Genomic DNA, 15174 nt, shown 5'->3' with positions numbered 1-15174 from the left:
CAGTAGATAATATATATATATATATATATATATATATATATATATATATATATATATATATATATATATTGTCACCAATTTGCTCAGAGATGAGGCCGCAACTCGCCTGCAGGAGGTTCTCAAAACCTTTATTCAAATCATTGCAGCTTCCCTTCACGGTAATTCGTCCCATTGGCCTTACGCGTTTCGAAGCATTCGCGCTTCTCATCAGAGGCCACACGCAGGAAACCAATTTCATTAACGCTGTATCTTCCCAGCATGCTTTACAGAGACTCCCAATAGTCTCAGGTGTAATCTCTTTAAGTAGAGTTCATTTTCCATAGTGCATGTTGGGAAATGTATTCACGTCGCTCATTTCACTACCCTCTAGTGGGTTCACTTCCTGCATGCCATTTCGGGACCAGTTTGAAGCCCTCCATTGAGCTCCCTGAAAGGATTTTGCAATGTTAATAGTGTCCCTGCTGGCGCCAGTCAAAGAGGAACGTTACCTCTCTGTGGTCCTGTTCGTCATTTTCAGGCAGCGCGATCCCTCCACGGCCGGAGCCGCCGCGATGTGTATTGTCACCAATTTGCTCAGAGATGAGGCCGCAACTCGCCTGCAGGAGGTTCTCAAAACTTTTATTCAAATCATTGCAGCTTCCCTTCACGGTAATTCGTCCCATTGGCCTTACGCGTTTCGAAGCATTCGCGCTTCTCATCAGAGGCCACACGCAGGAAACCAATTTCATTAACGCTGTATCTTCCCAGCATGCTTTACAGAGACTCCCAATAGTCTCAGGTGTAATCTCTTTAAGTAGAGTTCATTTTCCACAGTGCATGTTGGGACACTATTAACATTGCAGAATCCTTTCAGGGAGCTCAATGGAGGGCTTCAAACTGGTCCCGAAATGGCAACCTTGGTGTTTGATGTTATAGCGGCTAGCCTGGCCGCGAGATGCCCCGACGCCTGCCGGCGGATCCAGCGTGTTAGTAAACACCAGCACGAGTTATGGACAGAGGGGGCCTCGCTCGCAGTTTCATTAGCAGCGGGATGCAGTGGCAGCATGCCTTTCACCGAACATGGAACTTAATTTATCTTGAAGCAGGAACGTGAACCACTTGGTTAAAAAAACTTTATGAGTCTTATGTGGCTACACTAATAGACTATCAGGACCAGAATGCCATTTTCCATTACGCCCATTGGGGCGGGACTCTCAATAAAGTAAGTCGTTTTTCAAACGCTCCTGTCCTCATTATTGCCAGTGATCAAGAGCTCGAGGGAGCTCGAAACGCGTTTGGCTTTTGGATGACATGCAGCCTGCTGACCTAACTGCTGCCTGCGTTGTGGTGTGCTGTAACCCCGTGCTGTGAGCGGCATCTCTAAGGGCAACCTTGGTGTTTGATATATATATATATATATATATATATATATATATATATATATATATATATATATATATATATATATATATATATATATATATATATATATATATATATATATCGAAAAACACCTCTCCAGCAAAGAAAGGAAAGAGGCCACTCGGGGAATCCGTATGGAGACCTTTAATTGGAAACAGCACAGCATAATGCATTTCGGCACAACTTGCCCTCCTCAGATGCTACTGCCATCACGGTAAGTCTCCACCCACGTCTTATGAAGTGTCCTGCTTGTCCCAGATTGGGTGATCAGTTCCAACCCCCAGATCACATGTCCTTTCACCCGGAGTGGTTCGAATTGCACTGCAATTCCCAGAGAGCACTGCTCCCTGGTGGGTGTTTCGTGAGACCTGTTCACTGAGGCACCTCTCTTTTTCTTGTTATATATGTATATATATATATATATCACCAACATCCGTAGTTAAGCTTCGAAGCATTCACGGACACGGACCAGCTAATCAGTGCAATAGATTTATTTAGTGTGGTATGTCGCCATAATGTTTCGGCTCGTCCGAGCCTTGTTCACATGACAATGTGAAGGTGTTTGACCACAGTATTTAAAGTGACAGTGCAAATTATTCAAGGTTCAAAGTTCAAACATGTGATTGAATTACGGATAGAGGTATATACACCAAAAACAGTCTCCAAGCAAAAGGAGCCCCAGACCCCTCAGGGTGGCCTCATAAACAATGGGCATGGAGCAGCCCATCAATCACACAAGAGCACAGACAATGAGGCCCATTTCAGAGTATATATATATATATATATATATATATATATATATATATATATATATATATATATATATATATATATATATATATATATATATATATATATTACCTACTGGCGGTCGCCAGTAGGTAGTTATAGTTAGGACCGTGTTTCCATAGGAAATCTCAAAATTCTATTTTGAATAACTTTGGCGCCGGTTGACGAATCCTCGTGAAAGTTTCAAAACTAATGGGGCCCTCCACTCAGCTCCTACCCTGAAAGTTTCGGGGGGATTCGTCAAGCGGGGGCTGAGAAAAAAGGGGGGTCCCAAAACGCGTTTTCCCCATGCATTTTCCCATAGGGACTTTAGTCGCAGCTACAGCCCGAACGGCTGAACAGAATTATGTGAAATTTGACAGAGAGGTAGCCATAAGGTCCATGAAGTGCCTTTTGCAGGTTTGGTGTAAATCTGTTCAGTATTTCCTAAGAAATTAGCATTTAAATCAATATATATATCTGTACGCGCGTACCGTGCGCGCACTGAGAAAGTCCTGTGCGCGCACCTTGCCGATCGCGAGCGCACTTCTGATTGGTTCTTAGATGTCAGTAAACATTCGAATCCGTGGAAATCAGGAAGCGGCGGCCGCCATTTTGTCTCTCGCATAAAGAGGGGGTGATAAACAAAGGGGGAGAACTTGAAAAGGGGGCAGAGTGGGGAGATATTGACCCACTAGGCATTGTAAGGGGGTCACAGTAGGACCTTGTAGGGCAAAAAAAAAGATTTATATTTTGAAAAAAAATATCGCCGAGTGCGCGCACCCAGTGTGCACCCGAAAAAAAACTTTTAAAAAAAAATAATAAAAAATCGCATTTAAGTGTTTAGATATAAGGTGGCTCTAAAAAGAGCCCTTGTGTTTATTGAGTGTTTTTCGATACCTACAAGTAAGTACCGATGCAGAGTCTAAAGTTCAAGAGGAAGACTCTGTTGCCTTCATCAGTGAAGTGTACACCATCTCCTCTATAAATGTCTTGCATGTTGTAACGCAAGTTGTTGTGGTATATAGAACCCATACCATAGTCTCTGAGGAAAGCAGAAATAGATTTGTTGACGTGCTTCCTTGCTTTGTCAATCTGCGGACAAAATTGGTTGGACCAGTTCCACTTTTGCCTTTGGCATATGTTAGAATATACGAAGACAGATTGAGGAAAAAGCGACATCAATTGCACAAAGGTGTCCTTAATAAGCATTTCCAGACCTACCCCAGTTAAAGTGCCTAGGTCATTTCCACCACAGTGCACAATAATAAGGTTAGGCTGTGGGAGATGTAGAAAGGTTTTCACCAAAGGCATTAATTGGTGCCACTTTAACCCTCTCTGACCAATCCATTTAATGTCTACATTTGGCTAAGCAAGGTCTCTCACCATACCTCTTTTTTCTGCAAATTTTTCACTCCAGAAGACATAGCTGTGACCTACAATCCACACTGTGAACATCTTCAAAGGAGATCTGGATGCACTCAGGAGGTGTCTTTCAGTAGAAAGGCAAACAGAAATGAAAGACAGTTGAAAAATGGGGGCACACATACTTTTTTTTATAAAAAGAACTCATTGGCTGTTTCAAACCATTCTACACTAAAAACTAGGCTGTATGTTTAAATTTTAAAAAGCATGTTTTGTATTGGTTCAGAAAAATGTGTGAATAAAGAACATTAGTTTGGATTTGCTGTTAGGTTTGAAAAGTCAAGCACTCTTGCTCTTTGGAAATTAAACATTGTCTGCTGAACTTCTGACCTCTCTGCTCACACCTGTGTTCCATGACCTGTTGCTATGGTAGCAGGCAGAAGTCAAGTTGGGGGAAGGGTACATTTGGAAAGGGGTTGAAGTTTTCAACCAATAGAAATGTGTGATTTCATTTGAAAAAATGTGGGAAGCACTGAGATTTGAAATTAACATGTATATGTGGGAAAAAAGAGAGGGAAACTGTGCCATTAACTGGTACTGCTGAGAGGAGAGAGGTGTTCAGCTCAGAGATTCTGGTCTGATAAACTGCTGTGTGACTGCCACATTTCTTTCACAACTAACTAATTTTAAAGGTGAGTTATGAGTTTTAGAGGGGGTGTTTGTGGTTAATTTAGATATAAAAAAAGAATTGTGAATATTTGTTTAAAGTTGTGATTTACATTTTCTGTTTTGGGAGATATTTAACTGTTTTGAATATGTAAAATATTATGGAGTATGTTTTCACCCTAAGTTAATGTGTACTGGTAACAATGAGGAATACTGTTTTGTGCCTACCATCAAACCATGAGTCTGTGTGCAGAGAAGAATTGTTGACAGAGATTTAATTTGTGTTGCTGTTGAAAAGTAAGACTTGCAGTTGAAAGAAAAGGACAGCTTCTTTTTAATTGTGATGGTTAGCATTTAGCAGAAATCACTTTGAAAGAAAAGAGAGGAAAATGGCAGCACATTTGAAAAAAGCATTAGTTCTGTAAGAATTGATAACCCAGGAAAGGGGCAGCCTGTGTTTTGTGCCTACCAACACAGCATGAGTCTGTGTGTATATAGGAATTTTTGTCTGAGATTTAATTTGTGAAGTTGTTGTTCAGTAAGAAATGCAGTCCTAGGAAAGGGGCAGCCTGTGTTATGTGCTTAAAATGATGGCATGAGTCTGTGTGCACATTGGAATTGTGGGCAGAGATTTAATTTGTGAAGATGTTGTTCAGTAAGAAATGCAGTCCCAGGAAAGGGGCAGCCTGTGTTATGTGCCTAAAATGATGGCATGACTCTGTGTGCACACAGGAAATGTGGGCAGAGATTTAATTTATGAAGTTGTTGTTCAGTAAGAAATGCAGTCCCAGGAAAGGGGCAGCCTGTGTTATGTGCGTAAAATGATGGCATGAGTCTGTGTGCGCACAGGAATTGTGGGCAGAGATTTAATTTGTGAAGATGTTGTTCAGTAAGAAATGCAGTCCCAGGAAAGGGGCAGCCTGTTGTGTTTACACAAATTATCCCTTAGCACACATGCACTGTTACATACATCCCTGCAGTCTTCATGCAGTTCTGGAAGTCTCTTTGCTCATCTGTCTTGCACCAGACAATACACAGTCTTCAGAAACACACTCTTGGCACACACGCAGCAGCTTCTCCAACACTCTCATGTGTAGTACTCAGCTCTGTGTGCTGTTCCAGATAGCAATGTGTAATGCAAACACATTCAACGTCACCAAGGCCTCATTTAAATTGATCTAGTCTAATCACTCACCCTGTAACACATGGTCATGGTCTTAAGGAGCTGTTAGGACATGTGCTCTTTTTTGCTTCTGTAAATGATAAGGGAAATGTGTCAGGCTGTAACAGTAATTTGGTACTATTCAGGGACACTGTTTTGTTCCAAAAAACATAGCATGAGTCTGTGTGCGCACAGGAATTGTGGGCAGAGATTTAATTTGTGAAGATGTTGTTCAGTAAGAAATGCAGTCCCAGGAAAGGGGCAGCCTGTTGTGTTTACACAAATTATCCCTTAGCACACATGCACTGTTACATACATCCCTGCAGTCTTCATGCAGTTCTGGAAGTCTCTTTGCTCATCTGTCTTGCACCAGACAATACACAGTCTTCAGAAACACACTCTTGGCACACACGCAGCAGCTTCTCCAACACTCTCATGTGTAGTACTGTTGCTATGGTAGCAGGCAGAAGTCAAGTTGGGGGAAGGGTACATTTGGAAAGGGGTTGAAGTTTTCAACCAATAGAAATGTGTGATTTCATTTGAAAAAATGTGGGAAGCACTGAGATTTGAAATTAACATGTATATGTGGGAAAAAAGAGAGGGAAACTGTGCCATTAACTGGTACTGCTGAGAGGAGAGAGGTGTTCAGCTCAGAGATTCTGGTCTGATAAACTGCTGTGTGACTGCCACATTTCTTTCACAACTAACTAATTTTAAAGGTGAGTTATGAGTTTTAGAGGGGGTGTTTGTGGTTAATTTAGATATAAAAAAAGAATTGTGAATATTTGTTTAAAGTTGTGATTTACATTTTCTGTTTTGGGAGATATTTAACTGTTTTGAATATGTAAAATATTATGGAGTATGTTTTCACCCTAAGTTAATGTGTACTGGTAACAATGAGGAATACTGTTTTGTGCCTACCATCAAACCATGAGTCTGTGTGCAGAGAAGAATTGTTGACAGAGATTTAATTTGTGTTGCTGTTGAAAAGTAAGACTTGCAGTTGAAAGAAAAGGACAGCTTCTTTTTAATTGTGATGGTTAGCATTTAGCAGAAATCACTTTGAAAGAAAAGAGAGGAAAATGGCAGCACATTTGAAAAAAGCATTAGTTCTGTAAGAATTGATAACCCAGGAAAGGGGCAGCCTGTGTTTTGTGCCTACCAACACAGCATGAGTCTGTGTGTATATAGGAATTGTTGTCTGAGATTTAATTTGTGAAGTTGTTGTTCAGTAAGAAATGCAGTCCTAGGAAAGGGGCAGCCTGTGTTATGTGCTTAAAATGATGGCATGAGTCTGTGTGCACATTGGAATTGTGGGCAGAGATTTAATTTGTGAAGATGTTGTTCAGTAAGAAATGCAGTCCCAGGAAAGGGGCAGCCTGTGTTATGTGCCTAAAATGATGGCATGACTCTGTGTGCACACAGGAAATGTGGGCAGAGATTTAATTTATGAAGTTGTTGTTCAGTAAGAAATGCAGTCCCAGGAAAGGGGCAGCCTGTGTTATGTGCGTAAAATGATGGCATGAGTCTGTGTGCGCACAGGAATTGTGGGCAGAGATTTAATTTGTGAAGATGTTGTTCAGTAAGAAATGCAGTCCCAGGAAAGGGGCAGCCTGTTGTGTTTACACAAATTATCCCTTAGCACACATGCACTGTTACATACATCCCTGCAGTCTTCATGCAGTTCTGGAAGTCTCTTTGCTCATCTGTCTTGCACCAGACAATACACAGTCTTCAGAAACACACTCTTGGCACACACGCAGCAGCTTCTCCAACACTCTCATGTGTAGTACTCAGCTCTGTGTGCTGTTCCAGATAGCAATGTGTAATGCAAACACATTCAACGTCACCAAGGCCTCATTTAAATTGATCTAGTCTAATCACTCACCCTGTAACACATGGTCATGGTCTTAAGGAGCTGTTAGGACATGTGCTCTTTTTTGCTTCTGTAAATGATAAGGGAAATGTGTCAGGCTGTAACAGTAATTTGGTACTATTCAGGGACACTGTTTTGTTCCAAAAAACATAGCATGAGTCTGTGTGCGCACAGGAATTGTGGGCAGAGATTTAATTTGTGAAGATGTTGTTCAGTAAGAAATGCAGTCCCAGGAAAGGGGCAGCCTGTTGTGTTTACACAAATTATCCCTTAGCACACATGCACTGTTACATACATCCCTGCAGTCTTCATGCAGTTCTGGAAGTCTCTTTGCTCATCTGTCTTGCACCAGACAATACACAGTCTTCAGAAACACACTCTTGGCACACACGCAGCAGCTTCTCCAACACTCTCATGTGTAGTACTCAGCTCTGTGTGCTGTTTCAGATAGCAATGTGTAATGCAAACACATTCAACGTCACCAAGGCCTCATTTAAATTGATCTAGTCTAATCACTCACCCTGTAACACATGGTCATGGTCTTAAGGAGCTGTTAGGACATGTGCTCTTTTTTGCTTCTGTAAATGATAAGGGAAATGTGTCAGGCTGTAACAGTAATTTGGTACTATTCAGGGACACTGTTTTGTTCCCAAAAATATAGCATGAGTCTGTGTGCGCACAGGAATTGTGGGCAGAGATTTAATTTGTGAAGATGTTGTTCAGTAAGAAATGCAGTCCCAGGAAAGGGGCAGCCTGTTGTGTTTACACAAATTATCCCTTAGCACACATGCACTGTTACATACATCCCTGCAGTCTTCATGCAGTTCTGGAAGTCTCTTTGCTCATCTGTCTTGCACCAGACAATACACAGTCTTCAGAAACACAGTCTTGGCACACACGCAGCAGCTTCTCCAACACTCTCATGTGTAGTACTCAGCTCTGTGTGCTGTTTCAGATAGCAATGTGTAATGCAAACACATTGAACGTCACCAAGGCCTCATTTAAATTGATCTAGTCTAATCACTCACCCTGTAACACATGGTCATGGTGTTAAGGAGCTGTTAGGACATGTGCTGTTTTCTGCTTCTGTAAATGATATGGGAAATGTGTCAGGCAGTAACAGTAATTTGGTACTATTCAGGGACACTGTTTTGTTCCAAAAAACATAGAATGAGGCTGTGTGCGCACAGGAATTGTGGGCAGAGTTTTAATTTGTGAAGATGTTGTTCAGTGAGAAATGCAGTCCCAGGAAAGGGGCAGCCTGTGTTATGTGCGTAAAATGATGGCATGAGTCTGTGTGCACACAGGAATTGTGGGCAGAGATTTAATTTATGAATTTGTTGTTCAGTAAGAAATGCAGTCCCAGGAAAGGGGCAGCCTGTGTTATGTGTGTAAAATGATGGCATGAGTCTGTGTGCGCACAGGAATTGTGGGCAGAGATTTAATTTGTGAAGATGTTGTTCAGTAAGAAATGCAGTCCCAGGAAAGGGGCAGCCTGTTGTGTTTACACAAATTATCCCTTAGCAAACATGCACTGTTACATACATCCCTGCAGTCTTCATGCAGTTCTGGAAGTCTCTTTGCTCATCTGTCTTGCACCAGACAATACACAGTCTTCAGAAACACACTCTTGGCACACACGCAGCAGCTTCTCCAACACTCTCATGTGTAGTACTCAGCTCTGTGTGCTGTTTCAGATAGCAATGTGTAATGCAAACACATTCAACGTCACCAAGGCCTCATTTAAATTGATCTAGTCTAATCACTCACCCTGTAACACATGGTCATGGTCTTAGGGAGCTGTTAGGACATGTGCTCTTTTTTGCTTCTGTAAATGATAAGGGAAATGTGTCAGGCTGTAACAGTAATTTGGTACTATTCAGGGACACTGTTTTGTTCCAAAAAACATAGCATGAGTCTGTGTGCGCACAGGAATTGTGGGCAGAGATTTAGTTTGTGAAGTTGTTGTTCAGTAAGAATTGCAGTCCCAGGAAAGGGGCAGCCTGTTGTGTTTACACAAATTATCCCTTAGCACACATGCGCTGTTACGTACATCCCTGCAGTCTTCATGCAGTTCTGGAAATCTCCTTGCTCATGTCTCTTGCAGCTGACAATACATACTCTGCAGAAACACACTCTTGGGACACACGCAGCAGCTTCTCCAACACTCCCATGCGTACTACTCAGGACTGTGTGTAATGCAAACACATTCAACGTTACCAAGGCCTCATTTTCTTTGCTCTACTCTAAACACTCACCCAGGTTGCAGATACTTATGGTATGAAGTAGCTGTTAGGAAATGTGCACTTTTCTGCCTCTGTGATCTACAAGGAAAATGTGTAAGGCTGTAACAGCAATTATCACTTGATCTACCAGAGTAGTAAATGTGCTTTGAATTTGCAAATCAAATTCTGTTTTCTGCTTACAAGCACACCATGAGGCTGTGTGCGCACAGGAATTGTGGCCACAGATATAATTTGTGTTGCAGTTCTTCTGTTAAAAAATGCACTTGCAGGAAAGGGGCAGCTTGTTTTTTTTCAACTGTGGTGGTTAGCACTGTGCACAAATTAGTAAATCACAAATGAGAGACAAATGGAAAAACATTTGAAATAAATGAAAAGTAAAAAAAAATATTTTAATGAATTATAATTACAAAAAGGATTTTTTTTTAGTTCCTTGCAGGTATTGCTGAGCAACAGTGAAAAAAAAATGCCTTTAAGGACAAGAAAGAGGAAAGAAAAGCAACAACAAGTATATCTGGACAAAACTGGGGAAAAAAAATAGCAGGAGAAGCTGGTGATGGCAAAAAGAAAAAGTCTACTGGTAAGCAGAGCAGAGATTTCTTAAAAAAGATTTTCAAAAAACAAAGAAATGGCAAAAATAACTGTAAAACAAAGAGAGTTTTATGTACAAAGCAACAACACAGTCAACAGCAAAAAAAAGCTAATGTACAATCAGAAGTATGTCAAACTGATTTAACACGAAAATTAGATTTTAAAAACATTTGTCGAAAAATGTTTCATAGAAGAGTGATGTTAAATTTGCTAAAGGATGTGAAAAAATATAAGAAAAAAACTAAATTTATTAAGAAAAAAAAATTTATAGAAAATATTGTAAGTAAGGCTTTGGAAATAAAAAGAAAACTTTTTATTCTAATTTTGAATAGGATGCGTAGATTAGATAAATTAGTCAATGCAATGAAGTCACAAAGCAAAAGGAAAAGAGAAGTGAAAAAAAGTAACTTTTGTAAAGTGTTCTTGGGAGAATGGAAACACAGTTCAAGTACTGAACCATTTTTTAATGAAGAGAGTTATCTTCAAAGTAATAGTTTGTTGCATGCAGTTGACACCAATGGTAGAGCATATGAAGTTAAGGATGGTTGTGTGATGGAAAAAGAGAAAATGGTCCCAAGAAATGAGGAAGAAGTAATGGCTGCTGAGGCTATGGGGAGACGTCCAAAAGCCCCAGTGTACACTTGGAACTGTAGTAGTATTTGTACTGTGCATCAGGAATCTATTGATAAATTACGTGACTTTCTAAGAGAATATAGTAAAAAGAGTGTAAAACAGAAGATGAAGGTGCTTCAAACACTAGATCCATGCAGAGTGAGAGAAAATACTGGTTTGCAGGGACATTCTCTGGCTTGTCTATCTAGAAAAGTGTGTAAAAGTGTTTTTCATCATTTTAGGATGCTGGCTGTTCATCATACTGAAATGAGAAAGTTTGTGAGAACATTGTATTTTGCTAAAAGTCCATCAGTAAAGTTGAATGAGTTGAATAATGCTCTGTTCCGTGGATCTGTATCAGATGTAGTGAAGGTTACTGATGAGATTCAGTTTTGTTACTTTGGTCCAGAACAAGAAAGTGCAGAAAAGGACACAGTAAATGAGGAAAATGAGGAACAGAATGTAGAACTCATTATTACTAAAAATTTTGAGGATGAAATGACAAAATTTACTATCACCTCTAATGAAAGACCAAATATTACTTGTATTTGTTGCCGCAGAAGTCATTGTAAAATTCAAACAAGGAATGTTGATCTGTATAAAAAAAGTGAAAATGAAGATAATTATAAGTGGAAGGATTTTGCTACATACATATTTCTTGAAAATTGTTTTGAATGGGGTGAAGATCAGCGTATTTGTAAATACTGTTATAATAAGTTAGAAGAAAATAGAATGCCGACCAGAGCTGTACATAATAATTTAGAATTGGATGCTATTCCTGCCGAACTTTCTGAATTAAATACATATGAGTCTATACTCATTCAATGTGTTCATCCGTTCCAGACCATAGTACGTATGGAGCCCAAAACTGGTAAATTACCTCCTTCTGATTTAATGAGAGGTTTAAAAGGAAGAGTGGTGTATTTGCCCTTGGATTTGAAAAAAAATATGGAAACTATTGATGCAGATACTTTGGAAACTGAACCATTAGTAATTCTGGTTAATGGTGTACCTACAAAGAATAAGAAGATTTGGCAGGAGCTGGTGGATGTACAAAAAGTACAAAGAGCAAATTTGTATTTGAAAAAAAATAATAAATTGTATGAATCAATTTATATAGAAGAAGAATAAGAAGATTTACAAGAAGACACAGAAACACCAACTGGTCAAATTGAAAAAGTGGACAAGTCAAAGGAAGAAGAAATTTATGAACATTTTAGCATACATCCTCTTCATTCAAAAGAAGTTATGGGAGACACTATTGATCTGTTTCAGATGAAGAAAGCAAAAGGAACTCCCGTGAGTGTATGGGAGGAGAGCTTGGAAGCTCGATGTTTTCCCCAGCTGTTTCCTACAGGAAAAGGAGGACGATACGATGAACGTCCAGAACAGATTCCAGCTTCTGAGTATCGGACTACAAGACTATATGCAGAAGATCCAAGATTTCGTCAAAGTATTCCTTATTTGTTCCATCTTTTATTTGAAAGCGACTTGTCTGCATTATCTTATGCAGTAAATCACATTTTAAAAAGTGGAGTACATTTACAAAATGTGTCTGCTAAGGATTTTATGGAGAAAGTGCAGCACCGAGATGATCATTTGGAAACACAACTGATCAATCTGATGGCTTGTCAGCGTGGGACAAATGAATATTGGTACCGACGCCATGGTGAATTAAAATGCATGTTACGGAATTTAGGAACTCCTACATGGTTTCTAACCCTAAGCTGTGCCGAGTACGCTTGGGATGATTTACTGGATTTTCTAAGAGAGGCAAATTCAAACATTAAAAACATTGAATACAAGACAGCTGGAGAACTGTGCTCATTGGATCCAGTTAATGTTTGCAGATATTTCAATCATAGATTTGAGGCTATGATGTCCTTCATCTGTAATAAAAAAAATCCACCTCTTGGAGAAGTAGTGGATTTCTTTTGGAGAAAAGAGTACCAGGCAAGAGGTGCTCCTCATATTCATATGCTGTTGTGGATCAGGGATGCCCCAAAGTTTGGAACAGATACTGATGAAACAGTGTTATCTTTCATTGAAGAATATGCAACATGTGCTATACCTAAAAGCACAGAAGAGAAAAAGTTAAAAGAGCAAGTTTTACGTTTCCAAAGTCATCGGTGTGGAAAATACTGTCGACGGAAGTACAAGACGAAAGCTAAATTCTACACAAAGTGTCGATTTGGATTTCCTAGACCTGTTCTTTCAAAAGGAAGAGTCAACAGTTTTATGTCAGCTGTGCGACATACTATAACCAGAAAATCTCCCAAAAATACCTACAACCTAAAAAGAAATGAAGAGTCAAAATTTATAAATGACTTCAACCCAGTCATTTTATCCATGTGGAATGCTAACATGGATATTCAGTATGTGGCAGACAATTCTATTGCTGTTGCTCGGTATGTGACATCTTACATCACTAAATCTGAGAAAACAGAATTGAAGGAAATGTGGGAAGAGATTTCTCACGCGAAGACTGTCAGTAAGAAGCTGTACTGTTTCAGTTTAAAGATGTTATCGCATTGAGAAATTGGATCCTACGAATGCTCAGATAGGTTATCATCTGCAAGTCTTTACTTGAAATCCAGAAGAATAATTTGGGTAAGTTTAGGCCTTGCAGGAATGAGAAATCGGGTACTGAAATCTGTTGGAGAAATTGAATATTTGGCCGAGAATGACCCAGAAAGTACAGATATTTTGAAATCAAACATGTTGGACACATATTACCCAAAGAGAAGTCATCATCTTGAGAACATGTGTCTCTATGAAGTGCTGCAGAACTACATTTATTCACGGAAAGCCACAGAAGACATCAACAATGGAAAATATAAAGTCATTGGTGAGGAAGGATGTTTGGTGAAGCAAACAAAAGGAAGTTTGATAAATCACAGGAAGCTCAGTTGCGAAACTACTGACAAAAAGGAATTTTACTACTTGGCTCTTTTACAGCTGTTTAAACCATGGCGTTCAGAGGACGAACTACTGGGAGAATTTCAAAGCTATGAAGATTCTTTTAATGCTAGCAAAGACAGTATAGAATGCAGTACTTTCATAACTTATGTCCAAATGTTAAATGAAGAAAATGAACAGGAAGCAAAAATTGCAGCTGAAGTAGCTAGAGACAGTTCTCAAGACAGCCAAAGTTCAGGAACACTTAGTCAAGATCCCCTAGGACAACCAATCATAGAAAATGAAGCTGCAGTAGCCATGACTGAAGTAGAAACGGCTATGAATCAAGCACAGGAAGATTCAATCTGGAACAACAACTGAATGAAGAACAAAAAGAAATTTATGAAGAAGTCATCAAAAAAATTGATCATGGATTACTACATGAAAAGAAAGAGTGCTCATGCACATCATTTGAACCAATCAGGATGTATGTGAGTGGACAAGCTGGAACTGGTAAAAGTTTCTTAATAAAAGTCATCAGAAGCTATCTACAGCAAAAAACAGCTTCAAATTTGTCTTGTGTGGTAACTGCTCCAACTGGGTTAGCAGCCTATAACATAAAAGGAATTACCTTACATCGCTTGCTAATGTTACCAGTGGAGCATGAGAACAAAATTGAATAACACAAGCTAACTGGAGAAGCATGCCTCGAAGTTTCAAGAGTGTTGAAGAAGATGCAAGTTCTCATTATTGATGAGGTGAGCATGGTTTCAAATTTAATGCTTGCCTTTGTGCATTTAAGAATGCAACAAATTCTTAAGAGAGACTATGACGTGTTATTTGGAGGAAAACACGTCATAGTTTTTGGGGATCTTCTGCAGCTCACTCCAGTTAAAGGACAACCAGTGTTTAATACTGTGACACATGAAGACACGAAGAAGTCATTAGGAAGCATTGGTAATGCGAATATTTGGTCGTTCTTTGAGTACAAAGAACTCACTACCAATATGAGACAAGCAAACGACGATGATTATGCAAGTATTCTGAAAGATATCAGAATTGGACTACTCACAGAAGTTGGCAAAAAAGCATTACAGAGTCGGTTGCTACATAATTTATTTCCAAATGAAGAAATAGTTGCAGAGAAAATATACCAGAACATTGCAGAAAAAAATACTGTAATCTGCTTAATGCCAACACTACGTGAGTGCTCAATATTCAATGAGGAACTTTTGAAATTGGAAAAGGAAGAAATTAAGAAAATGGAAGCAGAGGACAAAATTCAGCATGAAAGAATTACTTTTACATTAACAGGCAAACTGAAAAATAAATTGGATTCACTAGAGAAGAACATTTCCAAAACAGCTGGATTAGAAAAAAATCTATATGTTTGCATGAATTGTCGAGTGATTTTAAGGAGAAATTTGGATGTAGAAAAAGGTTTAGTGAATGGAGCTATGGGAAGAGTTGTGGGTTTTATTAATTATCAGAAAAAAGAAGGAATTGAATGTTTAAAAATAAAATTTGATCAGATAGAAGAAGTTAAAGACATTTGTCATTGTTCAGTTCGTTTCATGCTTGTGAAAGACTTA

Source organism: Triturus cristatus, chromosome 2_1, assembly GCF_964204655.1.
Source record: "Triturus cristatus chromosome 2_1, aTriCri1.1, whole genome shotgun sequence".
Classification (NCBI taxonomy): domain Eukaryota; kingdom Metazoa; phylum Chordata; class Amphibia; order Caudata; family Salamandridae; genus Triturus; species Triturus cristatus.
This window is presented reverse-complemented; position numbering follows the sequence as displayed.